We start from the raw sequence: 15,850 nt of genomic DNA, 5'->3' as shown, positions 1-15,850 counted from the left end.
AGAAGAAAAATAAAATGACAATAAAACTATTTTAGTGTCATTTTATTTTTGATTTCCAATCCGCGATGCCATGTCGTGTCAGCAGCAGGGGGAGTGGTGGTAGGCACTGAAAGTGCGCATGTTGGTATGGCCGGCCATCCACAGCCGGCCAAACCAACATGCACACCAGAATATCTCCAGGCTGTTCCTTGGAGACATCTTCAGTGCTCAGGGCACAGGCTCCCACTCACTGCTGGAGCATGACCAGGTTGCTCCACCCAATCCCAGCGCTGCTGTCATGCTGGGAGTAATAGCATGAGAGCCGCGTTGGGATTGTGTGGGGAGTCTGTGAGCTTCTGCTCCAGGGTGTTGGATTGCCAGGAGCAGAGGAGCAGTGAGGCACGGTGCATGAGCAGAAGATCGCGGCAGCCGGCAGTGAAAGGTCTCGCCCCTCCAGGACAGATTGGCAGCAGCCATCGCTGTTTTTCTTGATACATCAACATTCTCAGTAGTAAGGTTTGAAAGCTGTGCCAGGCGCAGGTTTCCAGGCATGCCTCTGGGAAGAAATGTAATTTACATAACATGCATAAAAGGAAAGGTATCTCACAAGCCCTTCAGGAATCAAGAACAGTCTGTATCCCTGGACTGGATTAATTACAATTACAATGTGATCATTGGTACCATTTCCATAGAGAATGAGAGTCAACCATCTCACACCAACTTTCCATCAATATGATCTCTTTCCCTGTTGCATCCACAGTACCTCAGTGACAAAACTGAGTTGGTGTTGTCGCCTCATACGCAGTCGCTGACTATGCTGTCAATCAGTGAAAGAAAGTGTGTTTAAAGGGTGAGGAATCAAGAGTAGTGAAGGCTTTTTTTCCTACCATAGTCTATCCACATCAGACTGACAACAGATGCAATTTATTTCACATATTAGAGGACACCCAGCTGTTCTTCTCCCTCACCAGCGAACCCGCACTCGCCAGAAACAACTTTCACGACAGGATGAAGGCTGGGATGGCTGGATGGGAGACAGCTGCCTCAAGCACAACTCAAACAAGACCAAAGTCCTCATCCTGGGGCCCAACACCTCCACCTGGGAAGACTCCTGATGGCCCGCTGTGTTAGGAACCCTCCCACACCCATGGACCATGCAAGAATCCAATGCATCATACTGGACTCCTCGCTCACGATGAACCGCCAGGTCAAAGCTGTTTCCTCATCATGCTTCCACACTCTCTGTGCCTGCTCCAAAAGACATTCAGATGGATCCCCACTGAGGCCAGAAAGAAGGTCACCCAATGCACTCATCAGCAGCATACTTGACTACGGCAATGAACTCTATGCAGGCATCACCAAGAAACTGGGAGAATGCAATAATTAAAATGTTGACCATCCGTTCCTGACGCAATTGGGACCTGGGTTGTTCCCTGTGTAGATGATACACAGATTGAATTCTGCTACCCACTGGCTGCTTTTACTGCTTTTTGTAGATGATTTGGCCCCCCTTTTTTGATGTTATTCAAATATTTATTACTCTGTCCTTGTTGTTTTCTATGCTAATTCTGGTACATGTGACGAGCAGTGACCTGGGCTCGGCTGTGCACCTTAGGTTGTGACCATGTAACCAGTCATTTTTTTCTCTTTACCCATGCCTGTGAGGATAGATTTATTCATGTGAGCCTTTCACTTCCCCTTTCCAAGATGGCTGCCATTATCCCCTGGAGTTGATGCCACTCCAGTCCGCTTTCCATTTTCTTGCGAGGAACACCAAGCCCCCCCATTGGTGGCCTATCGGGTCAGGAACTATTGAAATTGTCCAGCCTTTCCTAGACGTGTTCGACCGTGGGGTTTCCCGCCCCGTCGCATACCAGAGGAAATACCATCCAGGAAGGAGCTGTAATCTAAACCCGGTAAGCTTGCCCTTCTCCGCCAGCTTTAATTGATACTACTGGGCCGAGATGTCGATAGCTTCTCACCCTCCGCACTTTGATTATATAAGCGTTTCGTAAGGGTTGTGGGTTGGTTTTATATATCACCCCTTTAGTTACATCGAGGGCCTTTTTGACGGCCTTGTCCCCAGATGCTGTGAAACCTTATTTTGTCGGAATTTGTTCCCCGGCTTGATATACTTTTCCTTCTTTCTGAGTAGATTGAGCAGGTTGTTGGTCCCAACCACGGGTGTGTCGCTGACATGTTTTTTCTACAGTCTCGTAATTGAGAGAACCCCTTAAGAATTTTTTAAGTAAAAACATCTGGGCATTCTTGTTTTTCTACCAGGGGGCACAGGCATTTAAGGAAATGTATAAAAATTAATTTTTCCATCTCCTATCCTTCTTAGTGTAATACCGCAATCTTTTTCTTCCATCTAGAAACGGTGTATCCCTCACTGAAATATCTGCTGACTCGAACCTTCTGACCCATCCCTTGAACAGTTCCGTTAGCGATCTTCTGCTGGCACCTCCGGCTGTTCTGAACGGTTTCCGTATCAGTTTAATATTGATTTTCGGCCACCCGATGGATCTCTGGTAGGTATTGCGGCCTGCATGGTCCCCGTGTTGTCTCCATTATGTTCTTTTGAGGGACAGCTGCTGCTTTTTTAGCATCTGAGAAACTGTTATCTATTGATTCTTGCTACAGATAGAACCTGATTGGATCATTTGGTTGTTTCTCTGATTGTACTAAGTGAAACTTAGTAGCATCATTTTTCAGGTACTTTTTGAGCTTGCCAGAAGGCCCCTTATTTTAAACCCCTTGCATGTCTTGGCCCTCTATATGCACATTTCAAACCTTTATCACAGGTTGTTAGTTTTGCTCTTTTAACCCCTTCGCCGCGGCAGGAATTCCGCCGCGGCGCTGGGGGGGTTTGGGGGCAGGTGCGGTGGCGCTGTGCTCGTGACGGAACCACTCCGTCACGAGCCACGGTTGAGATGTGCTCATGACGGAGTGGTTCCATCACGTCTCCGCCCACTGCGCTAATCGCCCGCACAGGCGGGGAATTAGCGCTGCGTGGGCGGAGCGGCCGCCAACGGCCGTAGCATGACGGAACCACTCCGTCATGAGCACAGCGCAACCGTGGCTCATGATGGAGTGGTTCCGTCATGAGCGGGGAAGGGGTTAAACTACTAACGTGATGTGTTTAGTGCCTAGATAAACACAGGTGTATTTTCTTCCCTCATTGTCTTTATTCTGTTTCTTGATTCCCTTGGTGCACTCTATTCCAGTTTTTAGACTGTTTTGTCTTTCTAGCTTGAAAATTCCAAAATTAATTCAGTTTGCCACTGGGGCTGACTCTTGTCACTTTGTTAACATTGAATAAATATACATGCTGTTTATATAATTATGCAAATATATGTGTTGATGATACATCTCCCTGTGATTGTAGGTGTGCCTGTTTGTCCCACACCACTCTTCCATCCCTGCCCTGATGAAGGTGTTGCCCTGGTGTGGGCTATACACCGAAACGCGCGATGGCGTTTAACTCTTCTCGTGTCCTTGGATTGTGTTTCCATTTACCACCGGGACGATACACGAGAATCTTCCATCTGAACATCATGTGGCAGTCTTACCACCTTGATTGATTTGTGATGGCTTGGAACTATGGTTGTTTTGTAGAATGATTGTATATGTCAATTTGAATGCATGCAAGGATGATTAATAGCTTTGAATGTGATGTGTGGGACACTGTGTATATATATATATATATCTATTGTTGAGTATTTAATTATCTATGTATTTTGTAAAGTCTGACAATCATGTTTGATATTATGAAAATAAAAAAGAAATATAATTTTGTTAAATTAACTTGGTTTTTGGAATATTGAATATATGCAATTGTCAGCTATGGCACTTGGCGAATTATTTTGGGACCCTTTCCTTAGGGCCTTTTGTAATTATCATATATAGGCAGTTGATTTTTGTATGTGTTGGTTATCACCATGAAACTCCTCAGAAAGCTACAGAATGTTCTGAACTCCACAGCCAGACTGGTCCGCAACATTGTCTGCTACAACCACATCTCTGAACTCCTGCGAGAATGCCACTGGCTCCCAGACAACAAAAGAATCACGTTCAATATCCTCACACAAGCCTACACAGCCCTCCACGACACTGGACCAGAATACCTGAACCATCGCCTCTCACTCCACGTACCCACCAGACACCTCCGGTCCACCCAACTAGCCCTCCCTACCGTCCCTCAGATCCACAAGACCAGGACTCGAGGAAGATCCTTCCTTCTCCTACATCGCCGCCAAGACCTGGAACAACCTGCCTCTCCAACTCAGACTATCCCCATCACTAACCCAATTCAAGAAGGATCTCAAGACCTGCTCTTCAACTGAACCTTAGAGCACAGTAGGACCTGCAGCCCCCCCAGCTCCTTGAGACCCTAGAGGGTGAGTAGTCGTGCTTAACAAATACAGATTGATTGATTTATCACCGCCTGTCTGCAAAATCAAATTTCTCTTTGGTTAAAAAGGGGGTGTAGCATCGCTCTTTGCTCGCCCAATATTTCTTTACAGATGCAAGGTAAATGCAGCAGGTCTTCTCTCTCAGCCCCACACAGCTGGCATCTGGTCCTGGCTGGATGGCGTTTCCAGGGCAACAGATGGAATAACAAGGGCAACATGCCAGGATGATAGAGCAAGTACTGCTCTTTGGCTGCTTTTGTGAAACCTATGTGGAGATAAGGTTGTGGAGGATGTGGCATAGCTATGCAGTACAAACCATTTTTTGAAGCTGGCATGGGTTGCTGGCATGTCCCACAGGCCCTGTAGGCCCAGTTGTTTTATAGACACGTTTAGGTAGGCCCTTGCGGGGCAATTGTTCCTCTGTGTTATGTCTAACCAGAGGTAGGCATTCAGGGTTCCTGGTTGTTCAGTCTTTATGTTGTACCAGGAGTTAATGTATGCAGCCCTTGTTGGTACAAGCTTTGCCTGAATCACCCAAAGTAGTAGTGTAAAGCTGGGACTGACAACTGTCTTCAGATTTTTGAGTGCAAGAGCTAGAGCACTGCCTCTTCTCCTGAGGGCTTCTTTCTGGGGGATGAATGATCCACTTCTATCTACTATCGCTTCCAGGTACTTATATTCTGCTACTGTGTCCAGAGGTTGATTAACTAGATACCATCATAGGGCCTTTTGTTTCCTTTAATTTAGTGGGGAGTTTTAGTTTTATCTAAATTGATCTGTAGGCCATTCTCGGCCAAGTAAATTTCAGTCACATCAAGCAAGCGCTGGAGCCCAACCGGAGTGTGGCTTATTAGTAGCAAGTCATCAGCCTAAAGGAGAATTGACAGTATCAGCCCTCCCAGCTACGGAGCATGGGAGTTGCAGCAATTTAGCCTTGGTGTAAGGTCCACCATAAAAAGATTAAATAACAAGAGGGGGCAAGGATGCATCCCTGCTTCAGGCCTTTGGTGGTTGAGATGCGTCAAGAGAGGTGTGTACCATCCCCCAGTTGATTTGGTCCCATGTCTCCGTATGCAACAGGATCGCTGTTTCAGAAGGGTAGATGGAATATTCCAGTTGTTCAATTTGCACAGCAATTTGTCCCAATCTATGTGGTCAAAAGCAGACCGATAATAAAAAAAACAAAGGTACAGGTGTAGCTTGGCCCACTTTGCGGCACCTACTAGTAAGGAAAGGGCCTGAATGTTGATGATAGTACTCATATGCTTACAGAATCTGGTCTGGTTCAGAAGGATGATTGAATTGCTTGGAGCCCAGGATGTTAGTTCTTCTAAGATGACCCCGGCAAAATATTTGGCTTCATTATCAATAAAATAATCAATCTGTAATGTTTTGCACTGGAGTTGTCATCATGTTTGTAAATAGGTTAGATATTAGACCCCCTCCAAGGGGCCGGGATTCTTCCCTCCACTAGAATTTGCTCTGCCTGGTAAAAATGTTTCTGTTTGAACAGGGCCGGGGGATGCCGTTTGACCCAGATGTCCCCTCTGGTCTTTCTTTTGATATCTGTCTCATTATTTGGTTTGTTGAGATTGCAATTTTTGTTGCTTGGGAATTGCGGTGTGGCTGCTTTTCATTTGTCACATGGCCTGCTCTCCCTTCAAAATTATATTCAGCGCATTTGGTAATTTCTGCCTAAAGCTTCACTGAGGCTCTTGATGAAATTCTTGCTCTTCCAAGTGATCAAAGTGTTCGATCAAATATTTGGTGTGGACCCCCTCAGTTAGGTGAGAAATGACCCCGCAGTGAATTAGTATCTGGAGCATATTGAGCGTGTGCCAGAAACGTGCACTATTGTTACTTTTTACATCAAAGAGCAGTTTTGCCCAGACGGATTCTTCTTCTTGTCTTTTTGAGGCCTAATTTAGTTTTTTTAGGCTGACTTTGTTTTATCTCAGCTCTAGTTGCGAATTGCTATCTGATGGATGCTGCAAAAGCTTACTTAGGGCCTCATGTAGGTAAATACATTTTACCGGTTCTTAAATACCGAGCCGTACCGAATCGGTAAATTAGAATCGGTAAGTTATATGTAGGTAAAAATTCGGTAACAGTTACCGATTCGGTAACATTCGGTAAATACGAATCGGAATTCACCGATTCGGTAAATACCGAGGTGATAATTACCGATTCGGAAAATACCGAGGTGGTATCTACCAAATCCGAAAATACCGAGGTGGTATCTACCGAATCGGAAAATACTGAATCGGTATGTACGGATTCGGTAAATAACATCACATGACTTGACGAAACAGCTAATCCTGTGCAACGACAGCCCACCCAACCAGGAACTGCCCACACCCAGGCAGGTGTACACAATTAGCCGAAGTGGCCACACCCAGGCAGGTGTACATAATTAGCCGACCCTGGAGAGGCTTGGAGTGCAGAGGAGAGGCAGGGAGCAGTTGCATGTGCGAGCGGGAAACGAACAGCATGTCCAGCCAGAGAACACAGAAAGACGGAGGGGAAAGGAGGAGGAAGCTCAAATTCAGCCCCAAGGAACTCCAGGTGCTGGTGGAGGAGGTGGTGAAGCAGCACCAGAAGCTGTTTGGGAGGCAATCCCTGCAAGTGCCTGAGGCCGAAAAGCGCAACATATGGCTGGCCATCCAGGCGCAGGTCAATGCTGTGGGAGTGACCCACAGGGACATTGAGGTCCTCAAAAAGCGCTGGTATGACCTGAGGATTGTGACCAAGAGGAAGATGGGCGACATCCAGAAGGAGGCCAGCCAGACCGGAGGTGGAACCAACAGGGCACCTGCCCTCACCGAACTGGAGGAGCTGGTGGCGGCCACAATCGAGCAAGAGAGCGTCGTGGGTCTTGGGGACGCCGACAGCTCTGCCAGAGCCGCAACACACCAAGGTAAGACGAAAGCACAGCAATGTAGCCTCCCCTACCCCTATCCCACATTCCCCATTGTGAAACGAGAATCACACTGCAGTCCACACGTGTCAGTGCAGACAGGCATTGCATTCCGGGAGATGTAGTCAGGGCAACACTAACCATGACGTAAATGTTACAGGGCAACAAGGCATGTCACGCACTCGAGGCACAAGGAGACAGAGGACAGATTGGAATGTGAAATGATTTATTGTGACGCTTGCAATGCAGCCCTTCGGGGACACTGAGCCAATGTTGTTTTTCTGTCCACAGATGTGACATCATGCAGTACAGGGCATGCTGCAGGGGAGACGGCACACCGGCCACAAAAATCACCTCTAGCCAGCACGAGTTCAGACCAGGGAGCAGGCCCACTTGCAGCCGCACCACCAACACAGCCAGCCTCGCCGCACACAGAGCCAGCATCACCTCACCGAGAGCCAGCATCACCACAACCACAGCCAGCATCGCCACTCATGTTCGAATCACCGGCCACATCTCCGCTTGCAGGTGTGAGAATGAGGAGGCGTCCAGCAGCCAGGCTACGAGCCTTCGACACCTCGTCAGACGACAGCATGGGCCCAGAAGACCGCACCGGGCCCCAGGAAGGGAGCCATCCCACTGTGCCCCACACCTCACAGGCAGCACAGACGGGAGCAAGAGGGCGCCGCAGGTCGCGTGTCCAGAGTCCACCAGCACCCACTGACGGCCATGGTGTCTTCTTGGGGCTCGAGGGCCAAATGTTGAAGCAACAGCGCCTGCAATCAAAGGCAGTTATGTCAGTCCAGAGGCACATGCGGGTGATGAAGACAAGCTTAGTCAACATGGACACAAACATTGGCGGCATGGCTGCGGGCATTCGGGACATGTCCCAGTCAATCCAGCAGTTGTGCAGCAAATTAGATGCTGACATCGAAGCACGGCGCCGGGAACGCCAGAGAAGGGACACTACCAGCAGGGCACTCAACCGTCTGGCAACTGCGACTTCCCTACTTTGCCGGCGCTCTGTGACGATGCAGGAGGGCCTAACACAGTGCTGCAGCGACCTGTCTCGGGGGATGGTGCAGGTGACAAGTGCACTAGGGGTGCTATTGACTAGTCAGGCGTCGACAACTGCTGCAGGGGATGCTGCGGAGAGCATCGACACCAGCAGCAGCATCACACCCCCCGTCCCCGAAGCACGCAGGAGCAGCAGGCGGCTTGGGGTTGGCTCTAGTGAGGATGCACAGGCCGTGCAATCCACCACTGCAGCGCGTATGCGCAAACATTGATGTGGCCCTGCTTAGCCACTTCCCATTGGGTGACGTAACCCTGGACATACTCCTTGTATAGATGGTATATTGCCAGATTGGCCTGTTCATGTGTTCATGGCGTGGTGCCACATTAAACTACGTCATGACTTCTCACAACTCGCTGTGTCCCCTCACTTACTCAGAAATAGTTGCATGTGATCTCTGCCCGTCTCTCTCTCCCATCGATTGCAGTTGGCACTCTAGCTGCGCTGCCCTCTGGCTGGCCTGACTCATCCTCGTTGTCCTCAAAATATGTTAGTTCCACATCTGTACCTTTTTTCGTGGCAAGGTTGTGCAGCATTGCACAAGTGGCAATAATCTTGCAGCAGGTGATGGGTTTGTACTGGCGTGCGCCTCCGCTCTTGTGGAGGCAGCGGAACCTGCTCTTCAGTAGTCCAAACGTGCGCTCCACCACATTGCGTGTTGTTTTGTGGGCCACGTTGTATCGTCTCTCACTCTGGGTTGCTGGGTGTAGGTAGGGAGTGAGGATGAATGAACGGCATGCATATGCACTGTCGCCTGGATGAGTAAAAGGGAACCATCAGTTACATGCCTCTATACACTCTGATTTGCAGGTTTCAAGGGGCGTCACTGTTACTTACCCAGCAGGTATCCCTCTCCGAATTCTCCGGCACTCAGTCGTGTGTAGATCCCACTATTCTGGAAGATGTAAGAGTCGTGGGTGCTCCCAGGAAACTTTGCAACAATATCTGTGATGATGTTCCCTGCATCACAGATCACCTGCACATTGATGGAGTGGGTGGACTTCCTGTTCCTGTAGATGTGCTCTGTATCAGCTGGTGGACAGATTGGGATGTGTGTACCATCAATACAGCCGATGACATGGGGGAACTGTGCCATGTGATAAAAGTCTGTTTTTGTTTTCTGCAGTGCAGCCTGTGTGTTTGGGAAGCTTATGTAGTGGTGCATTCTCTGCATCATGGCATCCAGGAACTTCCTGAAGAAACGGGACAGGCAACTCTGGGATACACCACCCACCGCAGCTATCACCACCTGATAACTGCCGGATGCCAGTAGATGTAGGCTGCAGAGCACCTGCACATGTGGTGGTATGGCGTGCGCCCTTCTTGTTGGCTGGTCCAGGAGTGGGTGCAGGTCCCTTATCAGGTCCATGATGGTTTCGGGGTGTAGCCTGTACCTCTCATGTATCTCTGCATCAGTCAGCTGGAGTAGTGTGATGCGCTGTCTGTAGATTTGTTCCTCCCGTCGCCACACCCTCAGTCCTGCTGCCTGTAGACGTAGGCGCCTTGCAATGACGTACATGGCGGCCATGTTGTCCACGCTGTTGCATTTTGGGATTGCTTATGTGCATTGTTGATGGTTACCACCTGCTTTCAATCCGTGTTAATTACCGACTCTTATTTACCGATTTTCCTGGATTTCTTAATTACCGACTGCTCCTACATGTCATTTTAAATTTTTACCACTTCATATTTACCGATTCGTTAATTATGTATTCGGTAAATATGAATCGGTATTTTAGAATTCGGTAACTATGAATCGGTATTTACCGCCTCATATTTACCGAAAAGTGGTTTTTGGACTCCTACATCTCACTTGTCTGGATACCGGTCGGTAACGGCATATTTACCGAAAATCGGCCGTTACCGACCGGTATTTCGCTACCTACATGAGGCCCTTAGTGTTTTATTTATTGCTATCTTAGAGGCGCTTATTTTTTCCAGCTGTGCGATGGTGTACCGCCCCTTCCAAGACCCTTCCAGAGTAATTTTTCTGGGCTTTACTGAACAAGCATAAGTGTCCTCTAATGGCTTCCTAATGACTTCCCATCCAGCCACAGAGTTTGTTCTCATTTCTTGGGGCTGTTGCAATAAATCCTTGGCTGATTCCAAGAGATTGTGTAGGGTCATGGGATCATATTTGATTCTTTTGTTGTTCACTGTATATGTAGAACTAGGCACTTCCACTGGTTGGCAAAAAGGTTTTGTGCTTACTTTGAGTGTAACTTGTTGTGGAAGAATGTCACTTAGATCTTTCTCTCCTAGATAATATGTGGAGATTTGGTGGAAAAGAGGGAGGGTGAGAAACATGGAATCTAGTGTTGAACTAGCAGTCTTTGTGTGAAACATTGCTGCTAGTGGACAGTCATAAAAAAACATCCATTTAAAGCCCAGAAGCTAAGATGCTCACGCTCCCTCATGAGCCTCTTGGCGGTTTTGTTTTGTCTGCACGTTTTATTGTCTTCCTAAGGGGAAATGTCCCATTGTGATGATTGGGAAGTTAATAGTTCATTATCCTCTGTCGATGCCATTAAAAGCAGAGTGAAATCTCATGTTAATATGAAGTTTATTGTTTGTTCCTCTTCTAGGGGCTTTGTTATTTCACTTAACAGCAGGTTTGCCCCCTTTCCCCTGTCTCTAGGATGCAGGTATAAGTTTATTATCACCGCCTTCAGGTCCAGCTTCTCACATCTGATTGTCGCTTTGATTACATTAAATGCATTTGTTTCAGACGACTTTATGGACAGCTGTTTAACGCTGCCAATACTTTCTATTAATGAGTAAATTGAAAGTCTCCATTTGGAATGGCCGTAACTTGACCCTTTAGAGGCTGGGAGATAATCATTTTTGTAACCCTGTATATGGAATGAATGCTCAAGCCAAGTTTCCAGGAAAATAATTTTCAAGGAAATCAAGAATACACTCATCCCTACCTGGACAAGGATTGTAAATGCGTCTCTTTCACAAGGTACAATCCCTGTTTGCTTAAAAGCAGCTCAAGTATCCCCTATACTAAAAAAACCTTATGCTGATAGGACAGACCTCAATAATTTCCGACCTATCTCCAACATACCCACCCTTGCGAAACTCCTTGAAAAATGTGTTCAGGCCCAACTCTGTGCCCACATAGAAAACTACCAGCTCTTGGACCAACATCAATCCGGCTTTCGGACGGGGCACAGCACTGAATCGGCCCTCACTCATGTAATGGATGACATTTTAAAGATTCTCGATCAAAATGAATCCTGCCTCCTGATCCTCCTTGACCTTTCCTCTGTCTTTGATACGGTCAATCATGACATTCTCTTATCCATTCTGCAAAACAGGATGGGTTTTGGTGATCAGGTGCTACAGTGGTTCTCGTCCTTCCTCCATCATAGATCGCAAAGAGTCAAGGCAAATCACTCTCTCTCCAAGCCTTCGCCCGTTCTCATGGGAGTCCCCCAAGGATCTGCTTTATCTCCTATCCTCTTCAACCTCTGTTTGGAACCTTTAGCTAACGCTCTTACCTCCATGGATATTCATTTCCACTTGTATGCCGATGACACGCAACTCTACTTGAAAATCTCATCCCCGGAAAACATCATATCACTCAACACCATCTTAACTTATACTCAAAACTGGTTAACTGAGAACCATCTCCTGCTCAACACCTCAAAAACAGAATTCTTGCTTGTCTCCCCTCAGAAGTACACCCCCAATCTTGACCTCTGGATGAGCCACCTCACTGCTTTCAACCGTACTCCGCTCATCGTAAACTCAGCCAAATCTCTAGGAGTCACCATGGATAATAACCTGCATATGAAAAATCATATCAGCACTACATGTAAAGGAGCAAACCACTTGATTAGGACACTCAGAAACATCAAACCTTTCCTTCCACTAAAGGATTTCAAGCAGGTGGTTCAATCGCTGGTCCTACCGAGAATAGATTACGGCAGTGTTATCCTCTGTGGGCTGCCCAAATACACCCTGGCTCCGCTAAGGGCTTCACTGAATGCTGCTGCGAGATTGGTTACAGGCGCCAAACGCAATGAGAGCATATCGCCAGTCCTAAAAACGATAAATTGGCTCCCATTTGAAGCACGAATCCAGCAAAAAATAGCCACGATGACCCACAAAGCAATCCACCTCAAGACGCCCAGGTATCTGGCGCAAAAACTTGAGCTATCTGGTGGTGCAAGAGTCTCTAGAAGCGCTACTACCTTACTTTTGAAACCACCTATCTTTAACAAAAAGAGAACCTCTCACAGAGCCTTCTCGGGTGCGGCTCCAAGGATATGGAACTCTCTTCCTCCAGAATTACACAGAATCACCAGTACAACGGTGTTCAAACTGGAAGTCAAAAGATTCCTGATGAACAAACTCCTTCAGTAATTGGGCTACCCACCTTGGCCCATTTACATTGTTCCTTCCCCCATTGTGTCAACATCTACTACACTTTTTTTTTTTTTTCTTTTTTCTTTGACTCTTTGTTCTGCTGTCCTTACACTGTACTTTGTTCAACTTAACTTCAATGCGAACTTTCGTGCACTTTATGGTTAATTTGTGTTTTTTTTTTTTTTCCTGTGGTTGTTCCCTGTTCTAGTTTGAATGTAAAGCGCTCTGATATCCCCTGGGATCTTGTTCGCGCTATATAAAACTTTATAAATAAATAAATAAAATAAATAAAATGACTGTAGATAATGTAAAAACTGGACATCTGTTATTTTGTTCCCCAGGCCACTGATATTTCAGGAGCATAAGTGAAGGGGTTTCGAGTTAGCTTGCAGGCAATCATTGGTTTGCAAAGTTTGACAGTATTTTCTGCTCCCGCCGTTTATTGTGTGTGCCAGCCAAGTCCAATCTTAAGGTGTCACATTTCTGTTCTGGGAGAGGACATATCCTGCTGAAGACTTGATTTACCACTAACCGTACGGGGATGCACCTTTTAGTACTGAATAGGTGACTTTAGAGCTTAGTGGCTATATCTTTGATTGATTCATGACTAGCAAAGGAAAGGGATAGCCTGGATTGTAGTAAGGTGATATTTGTATCCAACATTGCCTAAGTTGTGCTCGTTCCTTATAGACATTTCTCCAGTGATGCCCATGTGGCTTTTGTCACTTCATAACCTAATGGGTTGCCAATTTGTATAAACTCAACAGACACCAGATCCGTCAATCTGAAGTCCTTCAGGCTGCTAATAACTGTTAACATGTGCAGTATATTCCCCCTGTTTAGGATGTCCTGATTCTTTTGATTTCTACTCATGTAGCAATATTGTACTACTTGTTTCTGCATGTGCATCAGATGAATCAAGCAGGCCACCTTGGTAATGTTGCAGCTGTACTCACGGAGGAAGACACGATCTCTAGTGAGGCTCCTTGTTTGTTGCAATAGACAGGTTTGGTAAGCCTGTGCCGGGCGTATCTGGTGGCATATGAGCTGGTTGTGACTGATTTACTGGGTTCTCTAAGGTAATGGGGGTTACTAGGTAGCCTGTGTTTGGTGAATTACATACAGTTGCCTCCTCCTTTGCTATCGAATTTCTGATAAGTCTAGTTCCTCCCTGTTGCCCAGCTCCCACCACTGAAGGGGCCATTGATGTCCCTTGTCCGGATGCCAAAACTGGAGTTACTAGGGAGATAATTGCCCCACCGAGCTAATCCAGTATTTTCGCAGGACAGAATGGGAGGACAATTCACAATATACCTGGGTAACATTATCCTGGAAGGGGACTGTCATCTTGGCCAAGGGTTAGGCCCTTCCATTTAGTCCTTCATTCTCTTTATTTGACACTGTGGGGCTGATTTACAGAACTAATGTGAGATAAAATCCTAAACTTACTACTTTTGGCATTCACAGAAGGCATTTAGTAGTAGTAAAGTTAGGACTCCTAAGTTTACTACTACTAAACTGAGATAAAATCCTAACTTTACGACTTTAGGTAATCACAAAAGGCATTTAGTAGTAGTAAAGTTAGGAATCCTAACTTTACTACTACGAAATGCCTTCTGTGAATACCAAAAGTAATAAGTTTAGGATTTTATATCAGTTTGGTAGTAGTAAAGTTAGGAGTCCTAACTTTACTACTACTAAATGCCTTCTATTCATACCAAAAGTAGTAAGTTTAGGATTTTATCTCATATTAGTTCTGTGAATCGGCCCCTGTGTCTCTATCCAAGGAGCTCTGAGCTGAGATGCTCTGCAGATAGGGTGTAAATCCTCTGGGAGCCTGCACTGTGACTCTTGAGGGTGCTTGTGTAGTGGAGCCCACTTCAGAAGTATGCAGTGATTTCGGTCTTCCTTTTCCTGCCTATTCTTCTTTGCTTGTGATGAGGCTTGGGACTGATTTCCTGTTCACTCATTGAAGTGGCTTTCCTAGAGCCTTGGGCTAATGTGCTTGCTGCTTCTACCTCTTCAGTTAGGGATGTGGAGTGTGTGTTGATAGAAGTCTCTTTTGTTCCCCCAGCAGCCTGGAAATGCTCAGCTGTAGTTGCATACTTTTTCCCTGCTCCTTGATGCTCCCTTGGGAGTGATTCAGAACTCAAATCCTCACACCCCAAGGGGTGGTTGTGGCACAGCTGACTGTGCATCCTTTACATATTTTAATGATTGCCTTAAATCCACAAGGACAGCTCTCAGCATTTTGGGCAAGGTGGATAGTTTCTCCACAACTGGGGCACAGAACAACCTATTTGCATCAGGTCAACATCTGATTGGCCCTGCCTGATCAGGCTATTTAAATCAGCAAGTTTCCCATTGATGCTAGAGACCAGGAGTCCTAGAGAGTTGAGGAGCGATATTTGATATCCATTTTGTCCGACTGGTACTGTAATGCATTGACTGAGAGTTGGTGCAGTTCCTGTTGTCTCAGTGTTTCCTGCAGAAGCGGGGCAACAGTCGTGGGTAAGGTGCTCATCGGCCATGCAGTTCCCACAGTGTCTGAGGTACCCTCCTTTGAGTAATCAATGACCTCATATTGAAGCGGCGATGGCAACCCTTATACCCCGTCATTGCTGGAGTAAAGAACTGATCCAGCATCCTTTAAAAAGGTGAACTTTGTGCTCATTTTTGGCTTAAAGGTTACGTTGCATATTCGCGCCAGTAAAACTCCCAACTAAAGCTGGATCTTTATTTTGCTGTGCAGCTGAGTCACTCTGCGTTGAAGCCAAGAAGTCTACGCCAGTATTAGCGTTTTTTCTTGCTGATGTTAATTTTGTCTTGGTGGTTTTGTTTCCTTTATCTGGCTATTCTCTGCCCGATCTCATTGTGCCAGCGCTGTCTAAACCTGTAGTTGTCTCCTTGTGTAAACCTTGGTTTTTGTGAGCCTTGGTTGGCTTAGCTGGCTGTGTAGCTGTGTGGCAAGAGTGCCGAGTACCACCTCTGAGGTGCCGGGGATCACAAAGTTTAGGCTGCAGTGATTTAGCCTCTATTTGTGAAATACTGTACTTCTGAATGTGTGTCTTGTTTAACAGCAGTTGT

Source organism: Triturus cristatus, chromosome 5_1 (genome assembly GCF_964204655.1).
Source record: "Triturus cristatus chromosome 5_1, aTriCri1.1, whole genome shotgun sequence".
Lineage (NCBI taxonomy): Eukaryota > Metazoa > Chordata > Amphibia > Caudata > Salamandridae > Triturus > Triturus cristatus.
This window is presented reverse-complemented; position numbering follows the sequence as displayed.